Raw genomic sequence first — 15,674 nt, 5'->3', positions numbered from 1 at the left:
TCACACAGTCAGAGAAAGAGAAGAAATTAATACAGCATGTGTTGAACAAACAACCGAAATATCTTTTTCCATCCAATTAACCCGAGGACCTCACAGTCAAAAAAGAAAAGGAAACACAAAGAAAACAAATGGCCCTTTTGTTTGGGGAATATTAACAGCATCTCCGAGCCAAGGAAGTCAGTTAAAGCAATGCTTGCAGTCTCTAAAATGGAGAGGCACCATCAATATGTATGTAGGGTATATCTACACTGTAAAATTAATGCAATTTGGTACTACTTTAACTGCCATGGCTCTATATTATGTAGTAGTAGTAGTAGTAGTAGTAGTAGTAGTAGTAGTCGTCGTCGTCGTAGTTTACAAAGTCTTTTGCCTTCTCTGCCAAAGAGTGCTGCTTCCTCTCCAAACTAAAAATCCCAGGATTCCATATCATTAAGCCAAGGCAGTTAAAGTGGTGCCAAACTGCATTACTTCTACATGCAGTGTGTATGTGTATACACCAGGTGGGCATCTTTTATGTATCAACCATTTAAGGACATGGAATCCACTAGATCAGACCTGCACAAGTTGGCATACATAAGGGACAGATGTTAAGATAGGGTAAACTTCAGCAGGACCTCCTCCTCTCCCTTTCTACAAACAAAATCCTGATTGTCTGCTACTCCTCACACAACTAACAGTACACTCTGGCCCCCTCTCTATCCCCCCTCCCTCTCTTCACAGAATAAGCAGGCACTCTTTGTACTTGCCATTACAAAGTGCCCCCCATTTTTAATGCAAGATCCAAAATCCAGCAAACATTGATGCCATTATTGGGTCAATAGTATTTTATGTTAACCATTCTACTGCTCCTGAAATCATGTTTTTATCATTCAGATTTCTGCTGCTGAGGGATGCACACCTCTTACTCTCACTTTCTGCAGCACCGGGGGAAAGGGGGTCACAAGCTGAGTCACCTGCCTTCATCTTTGAGTGCACCTTCATAATTCACACTTTGCGGATTGGGAAAGGGCACACAAAGGCAAGTCCAGCAAGGGAGGGAGAGAGACTGAGGGAGTGCAGGAGGGTGAGTGGAGCCAGTAGGCTGTTCCCCTGTCTCCTGCCCAAGGAGACAGGCAGTTCGGGGCAATTAAGGCATCAGCTATGGACTCCAAGGCTACACAATCCTAGCATCACCAGTAGAGGAGGGGCTGATGTGGCTGGCCTGGAACTCCAGGTGAGCGGTGGCATGGCCTGGTCAAGCCCTGTCACTGGCTCTTCATCAATGCCATGCAGGCAGAACAGAGCCAGTGTGTTGCCCTTCTGCTGCAGCTGCCTTCTTCAGCACTTTCCTTCTGTCTTCTTCACTGGTAAGCAAGGGAGAAAAGGAAGTGCCAAAGGAGTAGGTGACTGCAGCAACTGCTGGGGCAGCAAGGAGCCCAATGAAAGGGCAACATGCTGGATCCACCCCACCCATCTGGCATTGTCAAAGGGTTGGTGACAAGGCCTGACCAGCCTGCATTGTTCACCCCAGACCTTTCTCCACTGGCGATGCCTGGAGTGAAGCCCAATGCTGAGGCCTTTACATGGCAGACTTGGACCCAGCGCTGCCCACTTATCCACCCACCTGCCTCCTGGTGCAAGATGCACAACAGCCTAGGGCAAGATGCACAACATATGGCTTGCAGGCCTCCCAAAATCCTTTGAGGGGTGGCATGGAGCCTGCAGGCCATATGTTGTACATTTTGTGCTAGGCTGTGCTCCAATACTTGTTTTGGCTATTCATATATAGCAGCACTTAGGAAAGTTACTCTGTTTGAACCACAATGTCCCAGGATGACTCAGCCACTGTACTTAAATGTTTTTTTCCTAATTTCTCTTAGGTTGTCTCAAAAAGGACACTGAGAAAAACTCAGATGGAAGAGAGAAAGAACCTCATTGCTGTACCCTTTAATAACACACACACACACACACACACTCCACATTTCTGAGGCGTTTGGCCTAATCTGGGAACTGAGTTACTGACTCCTGCTGCAGAAATGCACACAACGTGAGCGCATTGTTTTTAGCCCCCCAGTCAAGATACATCACTCACTCACACCTTCCCATTATCTATGGCCGATTGCCAAAGATTCCTCGAGCAGATGCCCTTCAGGTGGTAAAGAATGTGTCACAATGTCCTCTACAGTTTAATGTTCACATTGGGCAAGCTTCATCTGCTCACACCTTGTCAATGTCCACCTTGTGCAAAAGGAGAAGGGCAGACAATTTGGCCTGGCAGATAGAAATGCCTAGCCAAAGTGGCAGGAAAGGGGTTGGATGGTTGGGTTCCAGACAGTTGGACAATTCACACAATTACCAACAGAAAATTAGGCCACAGCTAAGACCCATTTTACTGTCTCTCTCTCTCTCTCTGTCTGAGTGATCATCAGCCTCATTAAAAAAATGACTAATTATTATTCTGGCTCATTAGCAACTATAAATCTCCAGTGTCACAACTTCATTAAAAAATGACAAGTTAGCACTTCATTATGTTTCATAGTGCCAAATGTTAACCTTTGCGAGACTGTTTTATCCCCCTTTACTGCAAATGTGCCAGCCAATTCTAGGCTCAGTGGGTGCATGTTTCTCTGCACACCTCAGTCCAGGAAGAGCACCAAGATTTTCTGTAGGGAAGTAAATGTTATGATTGAATAGAGCAGGAGTATGCATGAGAACCAGCATGTTGTATTGGTTTGAGCATTGGACTACAATTCTGGAGATTGGGGTTCAGATCTTTATTTGGTCATAGAAGCCCCTGGATGACTTTGAGAAAGTCAGGCCCCTTCTACATTGCCATACACTGTAATTGAGATTATCAACTCAGATAATCCACATTTTCTGCTTTAAACCAGATTATATGAGTATATGCTGTCATATAATCCAGTTTAAAAGATATAATCTGGATTTTATATGGCAGTGTAGAAGGGGCCTCATACTCAGCCTCAGAAAAAGACAGAGGCAAATTCCTTCTGAACAAAATCTTATGAAGAAAACCCAAGGTAGGTCTGCCTTTGGCTATAACATAGAAACAATTTGAAGGCATGCAATGTATATTTGAAGTGAGGAGGTTGGGTTGTTTCAGTTAAGTGAGTCATCTAGAAGAAACAGGGATTCTCTTTACAATGAAAGCATGAACATAGAGAGGCAGATAATGGGTTAGTCTGAAATAGCCTCCCCAATCTGGTGACCTCCAGATGTGTTGAAATAGAATCTTAGAATCATAGAGATGGAAGAGGACCTCATGGCCCATCCAGTCCAACCCCCTGCCAAGAAGCAGGAAAATCACATTCAAAGCACCCCCAATAGATGGCCATCCAGCCTCTGTTTAAAAGTCTCCAAAGAAGGAGCCTCCACCGCACTCCTGGTCAGAGAGTTCCACTGCTGAATAGCTCTCACAGTGAGGAAGTTCTTCAGGTGGAATCGCCTTTCCTGTAGTTTGAAGCCATTGTTCCGCATCCTAGTCTCCAAGCATCAGAAAACAAGCTTGCTCCCTCCTCCCTATAACTTCCCCTCACATATTATGTCTCCTCACAGCCTTCTCTTCTGCAGGGTAGTCTTGTCAACACCTTGGTTGGGACCCCAGTTTCCTATAATCTCAACAAACTAGATTGTGGGTCCTTGTCTTATCTCCATGAAGATGATCAAACCTCTTTAGCCATCTCTAAATAGTTCTATCTATTCTACTCTTGAGGCTGGTACAGTTTGCTTTGGAAATTGGTTTCAGTCCTTGCATTGGAAAAATTTGTGGCAAGGGTGTCTTAAAATGATGCCTTGTTTTAAACAGTTCTTCATAGACAAATTGAATATTTTCTGATAAGGTATTACTTGAGGAAATTCCGTGCTTGGGTTGGAATGATAGCAGTTGTAATTGGAGGGCACCAGATAAATAAAGGCTGCATTATAGGATAAACTTGGCATTATCAGTAGGATGATCTGAATCCAAGTGTTTTCAGAATCAGATTTGCCTCATTCAGTAATTTCAACTGTCTCAATAAGCCATTCTTTTACAAATGGCATTATGAATTTTCAGTTTCTGCCCAGAATTAGCTGTGTTGTTACCAAAATATTTACTATGTGCAGAACTGTTACAATTTATCTGCATTATTCAGTAGCATATGGTCCCGTCTACACTGCCATATAAAATACAGATTATCTGCTTTGAACTGAATTATATTTGTCTACAATACCATATAATCCAGTTCAAATTAGATAATCTGGATATTATATGGCAGTGTAAAAGGGGCCTATAACAGGTATACACAAATTGTATCCAAAACATCTGAATATACATATCCTGTTGTAGGCCCATAAAGGAGATCTGGCATAGTTTAGTAATTTGAGTGTGGACTAAGACTTGTACAAGTTACACTCTCAGAGCAAGGCAATGGTACACACCCACTGAACAAATATTGTCAATAAAACCCAATAATAGGATCTGTTGCACCCCTACGCTGTGTAAGCACCTCAAAACCACACCAGAGCCCCAGAATATAATCAAGCAAACTGTTTATTGAAGATTATAAGATTATATGCGAGCAATAGCAAATCAAAGTTCAAAGTCACTAGAATAGGTTTAAATTCACAAGAACAAAGTATTTTAAAATCTTGAAGCAAGAGTCTATAAAAGTCACTCAAAGAACATAGTCCAAACCGGATATCAAAGTAAGTCCCAAGAAAGGTATCAAGAATATTCCACAACAAGGCATGTCAAACTGGAACACAGGAACAAAACTCCAAGTCTGCTCATTATTTCATTTCAAAAGCAATCGTCTGCCTTCTGTCAAGCTTATTAGCCTTATCCACCTTATCACTTCCAGAATCTGAACTAGAATGTCCAACTGGCACCAGGAGATCCAACCTTCACTGCTTTGAAGAATGCGGTTCAAACTGCCTACTTGCAACCATGATGTTTCTGGTCGCAGAATCCACTGGAACAAAGTCTGGCTGTATAGGAACAAGAATCTCAGGCTCTACAAACTCTGACTGCATAGGAATAGGAATCTCAGGCTTTGACAAGACAGGTGCAGGTGCAGGGACAATCACAGACTGAACAGGCCCAGCCTCAGGCTCACCTGATAGCTCAGATGGAGGCTGGGCTACAACAGGATCACCTTATGGTGGCCGTAAGTTGGAAATGAGTTGAAGGCACACAACTACAACAAAGGCTGACAATATCTGCTGAAATTAGTGTGAATCATAATTCCAAAAATTAAACCTGCTTTTTCTGTGATATATTATTTTCATTGAGTGTCAAGTCATGTTTAAAACGAGAACATAAAATATTTGTGTCTTCAGTTGTATTACTAGATGTCTAGTTTTCTGGCAGGCTTCTCAATGAAATACCTACACTATTCGCCACAGGACACTGCAAGTTCCAGCTGCTGTTACAATTGGCTATGCTGACTTTGTGTTGCAGTCAAGCAACATTTGGAGCACCATAAACTGTCCATCCCGGAAGTAGGACTATCATATTCTGAAATAAGAGAGGATGACTCAGTCACATCCAAGGTAATGAATCTCTTTTGGGACTAGGGTCCAGTATTTGCTAATGTGGAGGCCATTACCTGCCACTGAAATACTTTTCAACTTCAGAATTCATACATCCATTTCATACTGCACTTCCTTAATTGCAGAATATAAAAATTGGTTTGTTTTGATTGTATGGCATGATTAAGTTAAAATTACATCTGCAGAGTAAAGAACAGAGGGCAGGCCTGGCATAGCAGGAGGTCAGCGAGGAGGCAGACAGTGATTTGAGAAATAGGGAAAAAACAGATCTGAGACTTGCAGTGCTAAAGATAGGCTTCTCTGCGGTTTTGATCTTTAAAATAAAATTAGCCCCTACAGCTATGGTTAGAAAATACTCAACATCACTCCAATGCTGAAAGGAACAGCATGGCAATATTACAATTGTCAGCTCACAGGGCAGATCCAGAAGGTATTACCCAATTCTGTGCTATTGGGGGGGAAACATGCACTCCTCCAAACACCTTCCCACTGACAGGTAGTTGGTTACTAAATCCCCACAGGGAAGCATTGGTGAGAAAGAAATTACTGCGGTGGAACTAACTTTCCCAAATTATATCACCCTCCCTGACAGCATAATTGCCCCCTTTCCTGGAGATTTAACATGGTACATACATCCTTAAACAGTTGAGTGTTATTTTAAGAATTTTCCATCCTTCCCACACCTTCTTCCTACCAGCAGGTGAGGCAGAAATTCATCTTACCTTCACATCTATTGCTCCAAGTGAATAAAAAGGCTATTTGGTCTGATCTGATTGGAGGGAGCTAAAAAGAATGCACATTGTGGGAGAGGCAACTGAATGCCATGAAAGCCCCCAGTTGTCATTTCAACCAATTCAGTATTCCTGCATGCTCACCTCTTCATCCAACTGGCAGGGTGGGGACTTGGGGCATGAAGAAACCGTGTTGGAAAGGTCATGGTGACATATAATTAATACTGAGATTTGACGACAAACATGGAGAAGCAAACAAAGCATTTCTCACATTGCGTGATGAGAAAGAGTAAAATTATTACCGAGCTAAGATTGGAGGTAGGGCATGTTTTTAAAAAATCACAGCAAAATGAACATCTGTTTTCCAAGAAGTCCTTTGAAAAGGGATATTTAACTGTTTGCAAGGTGTTTGCCGATGAAGAGAAGTATGAGTTACAGATGATGTATGGCTTAGGACCTTCTCCCATGCTGTTTCGCCAGCAAGCATGGCAAAATGGCAGACACATAGGTCGACTCTGGTGCTCCACACACTGCTGTGGCATGGTGACTCTGGCACCCCATGCACCACTCTGGTGCGGTGATGCTTTCCCCATCACACTTGGGAAGCATAGCTCAACAAGGGAAGAAGGACACCTTCTTGCTGCTTGTGGGCAGGGCCTTCGCCAGAAGTTGAGGGACATTGTTTGATGGGCTGTGTGTCCATCCATCCCTCAACCAGCTAGCAAGTGTCTTAGGACATTTAAATTGGTAAGTGTGATGAGCTCCTTAGGCAACTGGTCTGATACTCCTTGTTCTGTCGTGGTAGTTCATCATTGATAGAAACCAAATGGCAACGATGGTGCACATATTGAGCAATAAATCCTGATAATGCTTCATGAAAGTAACAACAGTAAAGGATCTTGTGGAACTAACAAGCTGCATTCACAAGGTTTTATGGCTGCAACCCATGGAAGCTTAGGTCCACCAAAGGTGCAGTTACCCTGTGGACTAGATATGCAGTTACACTGTGGAATGAATGCAGTTTGGTATCGTATTAACTGCTATGGCTCAATACTATGGAATCATGGGAGTCATCGTTTGATGAAATTAGAACTGCTGTGATTTAATAGCATTGATCCATTGCAGTTAAAGTGGGGTCAAACTGCATTAATTCTACAGATGGAACCCAAGCGCTTTACTGTAGTAGAATAACATGGACTCCCAGCCACCCTCCATTCACTGCAAATCAATCCACTGAAATTGATCTAGAACTGAGAGAGAAGATCTTCATTCCATCTTGTGCATCCGCAGACAGGTTTTACACCACCTAGTCATGTACATTCAAGCTTGAACAGAGCTAAACAAAGACTTCAGGGCTTGGCCCCACTCCTCAGGGTGAGGGAAAGAAATCTTAAGATGAGAGCACAGCCATGAAAAGTATGTATGTTTTCTTCATGTCTTACACTTAGTATTTTTGTTTTGAATTGCATGCTGTGTGCAACTGTGGTTGATGCTTAAAGCAGGGGTCCCCAAACTTTTTAAGCAGGGCGCCAGTTCACGATCCTTCAGACCGTTGGAGGGCTGGACTATAGTTGGCCACTGAGCAATAATAATAATAATAATAATAATAATAATAATAATAATAATAATAATAATAATAAAGGGGGTTGGAAGAGACCCCTTGGGCCATTGAGTCCAACCCCTTTCTGCCTTTGTGCAGAAAAAGCACAAGCAAAGCACCCCTGACAGATGGCCACCCAGCCTCAATGATAATAATAATAATAATAATAATAATAATAATAATAATAATAATAATAATAATAATAAGGGTTGTAAGAGAAGAAGAGATCCCTTGGGTCATTTAGCCCAACCTCCATCTGCCCTTGTGCCGTGGGGGCCGGATAGATAGCTTCGATGGGCCGCATCCAGCCCCCGGGCCTTAGTTTGGGGACCCCTGGCTTAAAGTATCATGCTTTGAAACATCATGAGAGGCTATCCCTGTGAAATCACCATGTACAGCCATTAGAACCTGCCCTGTGACATCACAAAGGACATTTATAGACCTCACGTTGTGGCTCAGAACTCTCAGGGCATGGCTTAGTCCTGACCTCACAATCCTATGCAGCATGTGTTTGTGCTGAAAAAAACAATATATCAGGAGAGGGAGAAGACTTTGCTCCTGGCAATGACTGAAAAAATATATATTTAAAAGCAGTTAATTACAACTATAGTTCTGAGGCCAAAAAATTGTTTATTTATCATTGCATTTGTGATTTTAAAAATAATTCCTTATAATAAACTTAAAAGATACTCTTAATTATTTTGTTTAAAAAAAATCTGAACATGGCAAGCTGCTGCTCTTCAATATAAAATACATGCAAATAGTCTAGGACAATGTTTTAAATAAATCCGCACAGATTTTTTTTCAAGGTACAAGATTAATATAAAATAGCATACCCATGATAATGCCATCTTACTCAAGAATAAAATATATATTTTTTCAAATATGACAAAATTGCATTTCATATGTCGCCTTGTTCTGTTTTAGAATTACTTGTTGGTCATTAAGATGCCTTGGAGGAATGTTTGGCAGCATAATGCATATTATTCAAAAGTAAGTCATTGCACACGAACAAAACATTTCCATCCAAAAACGTTTACTTGTATGTTGTCTGTGGTGTAAGGTACCACAATAGAAACACAGATATGAATTTTTCAAAGAAGCTGAAGAAGTTAAAAGTACTGGATTACTCAGGAAAGGTCATGGGCAACAAATTTTATAGCCTCCACTTTCAATGATAACATCACACATCCTAATCTGATTGGCTACATGACACTGTGATACTATGTTGAGAATATACAGTGAAAAAAAAGCCCTTTAGGTATCAAGCAACAAAAAAGGATGGTATAGAAGTAGTTGTAGAACAGGGGAATAATGCCTGCAACCATGCTTGAAAAAAGGATTAGGGTTCTTTGCCTTGTGGGCCCTTGTATACCCTCTCCCCAAATTCAACACATAACATGAAAGATAGCATAGAAAACAAGTAAAGCTAATGAAAATTTGATGCATCATAATTAAAATATGGCAGGTTACATTTGGCTAAGTGAAGGAACCCTAGCAGTCATGCCTTGAGTTTCTGTGGGGCCTGTACATTCTTCAAAACTTAGAAATGTCACATATCTTTTCTACCACATGAACTAGGGGTGTGCAGAATTCTGTTTGGCAATTTGGGATTTGGGAAAATTTTGTGATCCGGCAGCCAGATTATCGAAAGCAGGCCGGGTAGGACCCAGCCGAAGCCTTGGTCGGAACGAATAATGAGCAGTCAAATCTTTTGGCTAATGGGGGGTGAAGGGCTGAGCAGCACTCTACTGCAGCATGTGGGTGGCCTTGCAAATCAGGCAAGAGTGGGTCCCAAAGTTCTCTCCCCCCCCCCCACCCTCATGGAGCGCCTGCTTGAGGCAAATAAGGCCAGAAAGAGAGAGAGATAGAGATAGAGGGGGGGGGGGAGTTGGGAAAGGCTTCCCCAGGCCTCTTCTCCAGAGAGGGCCCCACTGGGACCTCACTTCCCAGCATAGTGTGGGCATTGAAGGAGCCTCTGTGCTCCCTCCCAGGGCATGATGGGAGTTGACGTTTCGTTCTCTCTCTGTTTCTCACGGTTCTTTCTCAGCCAATCAAAAGTCTGGTTAGCTTGTGGTTTTCTTTAAAAAATGTTATGGTGAAAAACTTTTTAAAAAGTCTTAAAAATCAGTGGATTTATGAAACATTCTGAAACCTGGCAAGCTTGCAGTTGTAAATGTGGTCTACAAGTGAGGCAAGTTTCATCCTGATAGGACTAAAGATGATGGAGAAACAAGCCTCTAGTTTCCCCATTGGCAGTAATGGACCAAATCTGACCAGAATGAAAATAGCACCCCCCTCCTGATTTTGGGAATTTCCCAGAAAAAGGAATGGGGGAGGGGCAAAAATGGAACCGAAAGTATCATTTTTGGGCATTGTGCACACCACTAATATGAATTATTGAGAAATATGTGAAAAGCATATATTGTGGGTTAAAAGCAGTTATTGGTTTCAAGTAGAATGAACTGACTGAATTAATGCAACTTAGGAATTCATTACATGAATGGAGCTCCACAGCACCCATCACACGACACAGGCTCACTTCTGGCAAGGCCCTATTGATGGACCGGGCCACAAGCATTGTACGACACTGTGCCTAGAACACAGGAAGCTTCCTGAGTTCAGGTTGGAACAACAGGGCCTGTGCGTAGAGAAGCCACACAGCGACCTGTGATGGGAAAGTGTCATTGCCGGTGAGGCGGTGCGCCGGGATTGCCCCACTTCCCCACCACTTCACGACAGAGCTTGGCGAATCACGCTACGGGACCTCATCAATATGATGAAGTCCTCAGTCAACTGTTAACAACCCCCATTTATTCAAAAGGTATACTCTAGCTGGCATTAACGATTGGTTCTTTCCCCATCCTCAAGTGTGGGAACAGTCTGCACTATTGGATCATATACTTCAACAATTCTAATTTAGCAGGGACAGTCCCAACAACAATCCCAAAGTGCCACCCCACTTTTCCAGTTGCTTTTAAATGTCTGTTTCTCTCTGTTTCTACCACTTTCCCTCGGATTACATGAACTACTCTAAAATGAGTTCAAGTGAAAAAGTAATTTGCATTAACTTAGTGTGAGGTGGGAGAAGAGGGGAGAGGGCAGAATTTTGCCATTCCCAGTAAACTCAGACGAAAGTAAACTGCTGCAGCATCTCTTAGATTGAGTGCTTCCTCATGAATAACCTTTGCCATCTTGACCACACTCTGATGTTGCTTTACCACACTGGTCCCGATTTTCATCTGTGAATTATTGTAGGCTATGTGGTCTGTCCCAAAAAATAATGACAATGATCATTTTTAAAATTAAATATACATGCACTTACAGTATATCCCTTTAAAAGTCAGCTCCTTGTGATTGAATACAATGATTCCAGCATTGCTGCCACTCTTCACAACAGTAAATGAAGGCTTCACTTGAAATGTTGTTCAAAGCCCTCGTTTCAGCTGCCTGAATGTTTTCAGCTGTCCCAAAATGAAATCCTTTGAGCCTGGGGAATAAAAAGAAATCACACAGAACCAAGTCAGGGCTGTGAGGTGGGTAGGGAAGCATTGTGATAGTATTTCAAGCCAAAAAAATCCCTTACCAAATGATGTGTGACTTAGCACCTTGTCATAATGAAGGAAGCACGTGTTTGCAATTGCTTGGCAGACATGCACAATTCTGTTTCTCAAACACTTGAGTACCTGTAGGTAAAATGTTTGATTCACACCTTTTTCGGGTGGCACAAACTTCTTGTGAACAACTACCTTTGATTTTTCTTAAAAAAGAGGAACCCGGATTTCACTCTTGATTTGCTCATTAGGGAGTTCTTTGGTCCAAGTGACTGGGAAGCGTGCCACTCTCAACTCAGTCTTGCGAGTGTGGGATCATACTTAAAAAATCCAAGTTTCACTTCTGGTTATCACTCACTGCAGAAGATTGCACTCACTTCTCACACAATCCAAGAGTTCCCTAAAAACCAACACATGGTTGTCCTTTTGTTCATCAGAAAAATTCTTTGGGACCAGTTTCCACACATGGCCAAATCTTTCGTTATGATTTGGTGAATGTCCGTTTTCAGTATTCCTACCTCCTTTGTAATTAATTGCACATTCAAATCTCAGTCCCAATCCAGAACAGACTTCACACAAGCCACATTGTTCTCAATTCTTGAAGTTGAAGGACACCCTTCACATTATTTGTCCTCAGTGCCCTCCCTTTCATTCTTTGAATGCCTTGTGCTTCTGATAAGCTGTCCTCAACAACTGCAGCTTTTCAGAACCAAATTTTCCAACTTTTACACATAACTTGATTGTGTGATGTTGTGGCGGATTTCTCTACATTTTCACCTGTGACAAGACACAAAAACTATGACACACTTTGGTAATCAACCGACTGCTACAAAGACACCAATTACCTAAGGAAGTCAGACTGTATGTTTACGATCCCCCTCCACCTGCCTCGACCCCCAGTTTATTTTCCTGGTCCTTCTGTAATGTGCAAAAAGAATCATTCTCATTACTTTTGGAACTGAAATATTTTGCATCCCAATTTGGGTTTGCCTTGGTATCTTTAGTATTACTAATGTTACTTTGTGGTTATTTATATACAAATGCCCAACATAGTCTTATTTAGTAGCTTAGAGTCAAGGTCCCACTTGCAAAACATAGACAGCATCTGTAACTGTGCTGCTGTTGCTGCTTTATTACCCTTTAAAATGTTCCTTAAGTAGTTTTATAAAAAAAATCTTGTTTTATTAAATGCATTCACTTTTCTTCCATGGAGGTCACAGTAGCATACTCATTTTTCCTTCTTATCGCTTTTCTTCACGGCAACACTTTGGGGTCATTTCTGTTTGTAGGAGAACAATAGTTTGAAGGACACCCAGAGATTTCTGTGATTCTTCTGTTGGAGAACAGAACTAGGATATATTTATTTACAGCATGATTCCCATATCCACAGGACCACACTTACTGCATCGGAAAAAATATGACATCTTTATGAATTTTCTAGGTTCTCCAAGCAATTCTACAGCATACTTTCACCACAGTATGATCCTTGAACAATGGAACCAGTATTTGCAGTTTCACCTATCTGCATCCACCAAATATGTCCTCTCTATTTTTGCCACTCTACTTAGAGAAGGAGATATGACAGCTGACTTAGATGCAGTCATTGCAGCAGAAGTAAAAAAAAGAAAAAAAAGAAGAAGAGGTGTCCAGCAAGTCTGTGAGTGGTTTTACACTGGATCAGTTTCAATTGGTGGACAAGCTGCTGGAGTAAATAAAGAGGACAACTTGTTTTCTTGCCACCTTATCACATTGAGAAATTTTCCAGTCATAGGACACTTCAGCCTCTTTTCAAGCATAGAGCTGCACTGAGCTCATCACATGAGTTAAACTACTTCTGGCTGTCATGCATAGCCCTCTGTGGTTGGAAAGAAGCAGAAGTGTCCTGAAAGGAGGGAACTCCAGCAATTTGATCTCATCACATTGAGAAATTTCCCCCTTGTTGGACACTTCAGCCTCTTTTCTAGCTTGGAGAGGCATGTAGCACGTCTCATGTTATAGGGTTGAAAAGAGGCAGAAATATCCTGAAAGGAGGGGACTCTAAACATGGGCCAGCAATCATGTTCAGAGCTCCCACTTCTCATCTGATTTTACTCCCATGTTTATAACTGAAAAACAGGTGGTATGGGAACCATCAAAACTTCCCACCCTGTTTCATTGCCTGCCTGTTGGCAAACTCCATGTATCCTATGGAGTTTGATGCAGAAAAAATATGATACCATGGAAAGTAATGGTATCTGGATCACTGTCTCTTGTATTCTATGGGGTTTGGGGCAGAACAATGGGATCCCATGGAAAGCAATTATTTTAATCCGAATTATTGTCTCTTGTATCCTGTGGGGTTTGGTGAAGAACAGTAGGATCCCATGGAAAACAATGGTTTTAACCTGGAGCATTGTCTCTTATACCCTGTGGAGTTTGGGGCAGAACAATAGGACTGCATGGAAAGCAGTGGTTTTAACCTGGTGGCAGTCTCCTTTAATGTAAGGGGTTTTGGGCAGTGCAAGGGATCTCTTGGTTTTCAGATATTGTTGTTTCTCCTGATTTTTAAAAAAGTAGCACTCACCTTGTGATGAATGTAAAAGATGAATGTATTGCCAGCTCTTAAGTTTCCATGTGTGAGTGTGATGGGGAGGCAAAACTCAAAAAGGGATGGCTGGTGATACAAGAGGGGCGATTCTCTAGTCTTAAAAGGACAGTCACCCGTGTTTTCCCCTCTCAATGTGATGAGGTGGTTGATTCCTACTTCTCTTGATTGGTCATCCAGGGAGGAGATGCAGTTAGATTTCAAGTACAACATATTATTAATGTATTTCTCAGGGAAAGGAATTTTCCATTCTGTTTAAAAGAAACAGTAATTAGACCACTGCTGAAAAACTCCACCCTGGATCCTCTGGACCTTAATAATCACAGACTGGTGTCTAACCTTCCTTTTTTGTGCAAGGTGATTGAAAAGGCAGTTGCCCTCCAACTCCAGGCAGTTTTGGATAACACACACTTCCTTGACCCATTTCAAAATGGCTTCAGGGCATGATACAGAGTTGAAACTGCTATGGTTGTCTTAGTGGATGATCTCTGACTTCTCACTAACAGGAGGCGTGTCCCTACTGGTACCTCGAGATCTCTCAGCAGCTTTTAATACCATTGACCATGGTATCCTTCTGGGATGCCTCAGAAGTCTGGAAATCGGAGGGGCTGTGCTGCAGTGGTTCCAGTCCCTACCTCTCAGGCGGGTTCCAGATGGTGGTGCTTGGGGATAGCTGCTCCTCAAAAAAGGGAGCTCTTTGTGGCATCCCACAAGGAGCTATTATATCCCCAATGCTTTTTAACAATTACATGAAACCACTGGGAGAGAACATCTGAAAGCATGGGGCAGGGTGCTATCAGTATGCTGATAACACTCAATATATATTTCTCCATGCCTTCCAAAACAGCTTTTGCTAAGGACAGCATGTCTCCTCTGAATGAATGCCTGAAGGAGGTAATGGACTGGATGAGGAAAAACAAATTGTAATTGAATCCAGACAAAACAGAGGTGCTTACCATTAAGGGCCCTAACCTGGGGATGGAAGTGTGTCAACCAGTTCTGGATGGGGTTACACTCCTCCTGAAAGACTTAAAAGTGCTCCTGAATCCATCTCTCCAAATGTCGGCCCAGATAGATGCGACGGTCAGGAATGCTTACTATCAGCTTCAGCTGGTCTGCTAGCTGCACCCCTTCCTAGATTTGGAGGACCTAAAGATGGTAGTGCATGCACTGATAACCTCAAGGTTGGATTTCTGCAATGCACTTTACAGTGGGCTACCTCTGTCCCAAGTTCGGAAACTCCAATTAGTTCAAAACACAGCAGCCAGGAATATTAAGGAGTGAGCATATTACACCTATATTAAGCAATCCACTGGTTGCTAATTAATTTCCAGGCAAAGTACAAAGTGTTGGTTTTGACTTTTTAAACCCTATCTGGTTTGGGTCCAAGTTCTCCCATTTACCTGTGGATACGTTGACCCAGGTTTTGGGGATTTTTTTTTTTTTTTGCCTAAGGTTTCTAGACTTATACTTGAGTATCGAGAGTACTTTAAGGATACTTTTCAGTTACTTGAAAAGAAAATGCCAGAACATTTCAAACTACTCACCTGTGATACATCTAAACCAGGAGTCTATACCTTGTAACAGTGAGGCTAACTAAAAACAGATATAGTGGGAAAAGAAAGGAATTAATAAATGCTAAGTTACTGTCAAAAGTTGGTTTACTTATATCCTGGTTG

Source organism: Anolis carolinensis, chromosome 2 (assembly GCF_035594765.1).
Source record: "Anolis carolinensis isolate JA03-04 chromosome 2, rAnoCar3.1.pri, whole genome shotgun sequence".
NCBI classification, from domain to species: Eukaryota; Metazoa; Chordata; class Lepidosauria; order Squamata; family Dactyloidae; genus Anolis; species Anolis carolinensis.
This window is presented reverse-complemented; position numbering follows the sequence as displayed.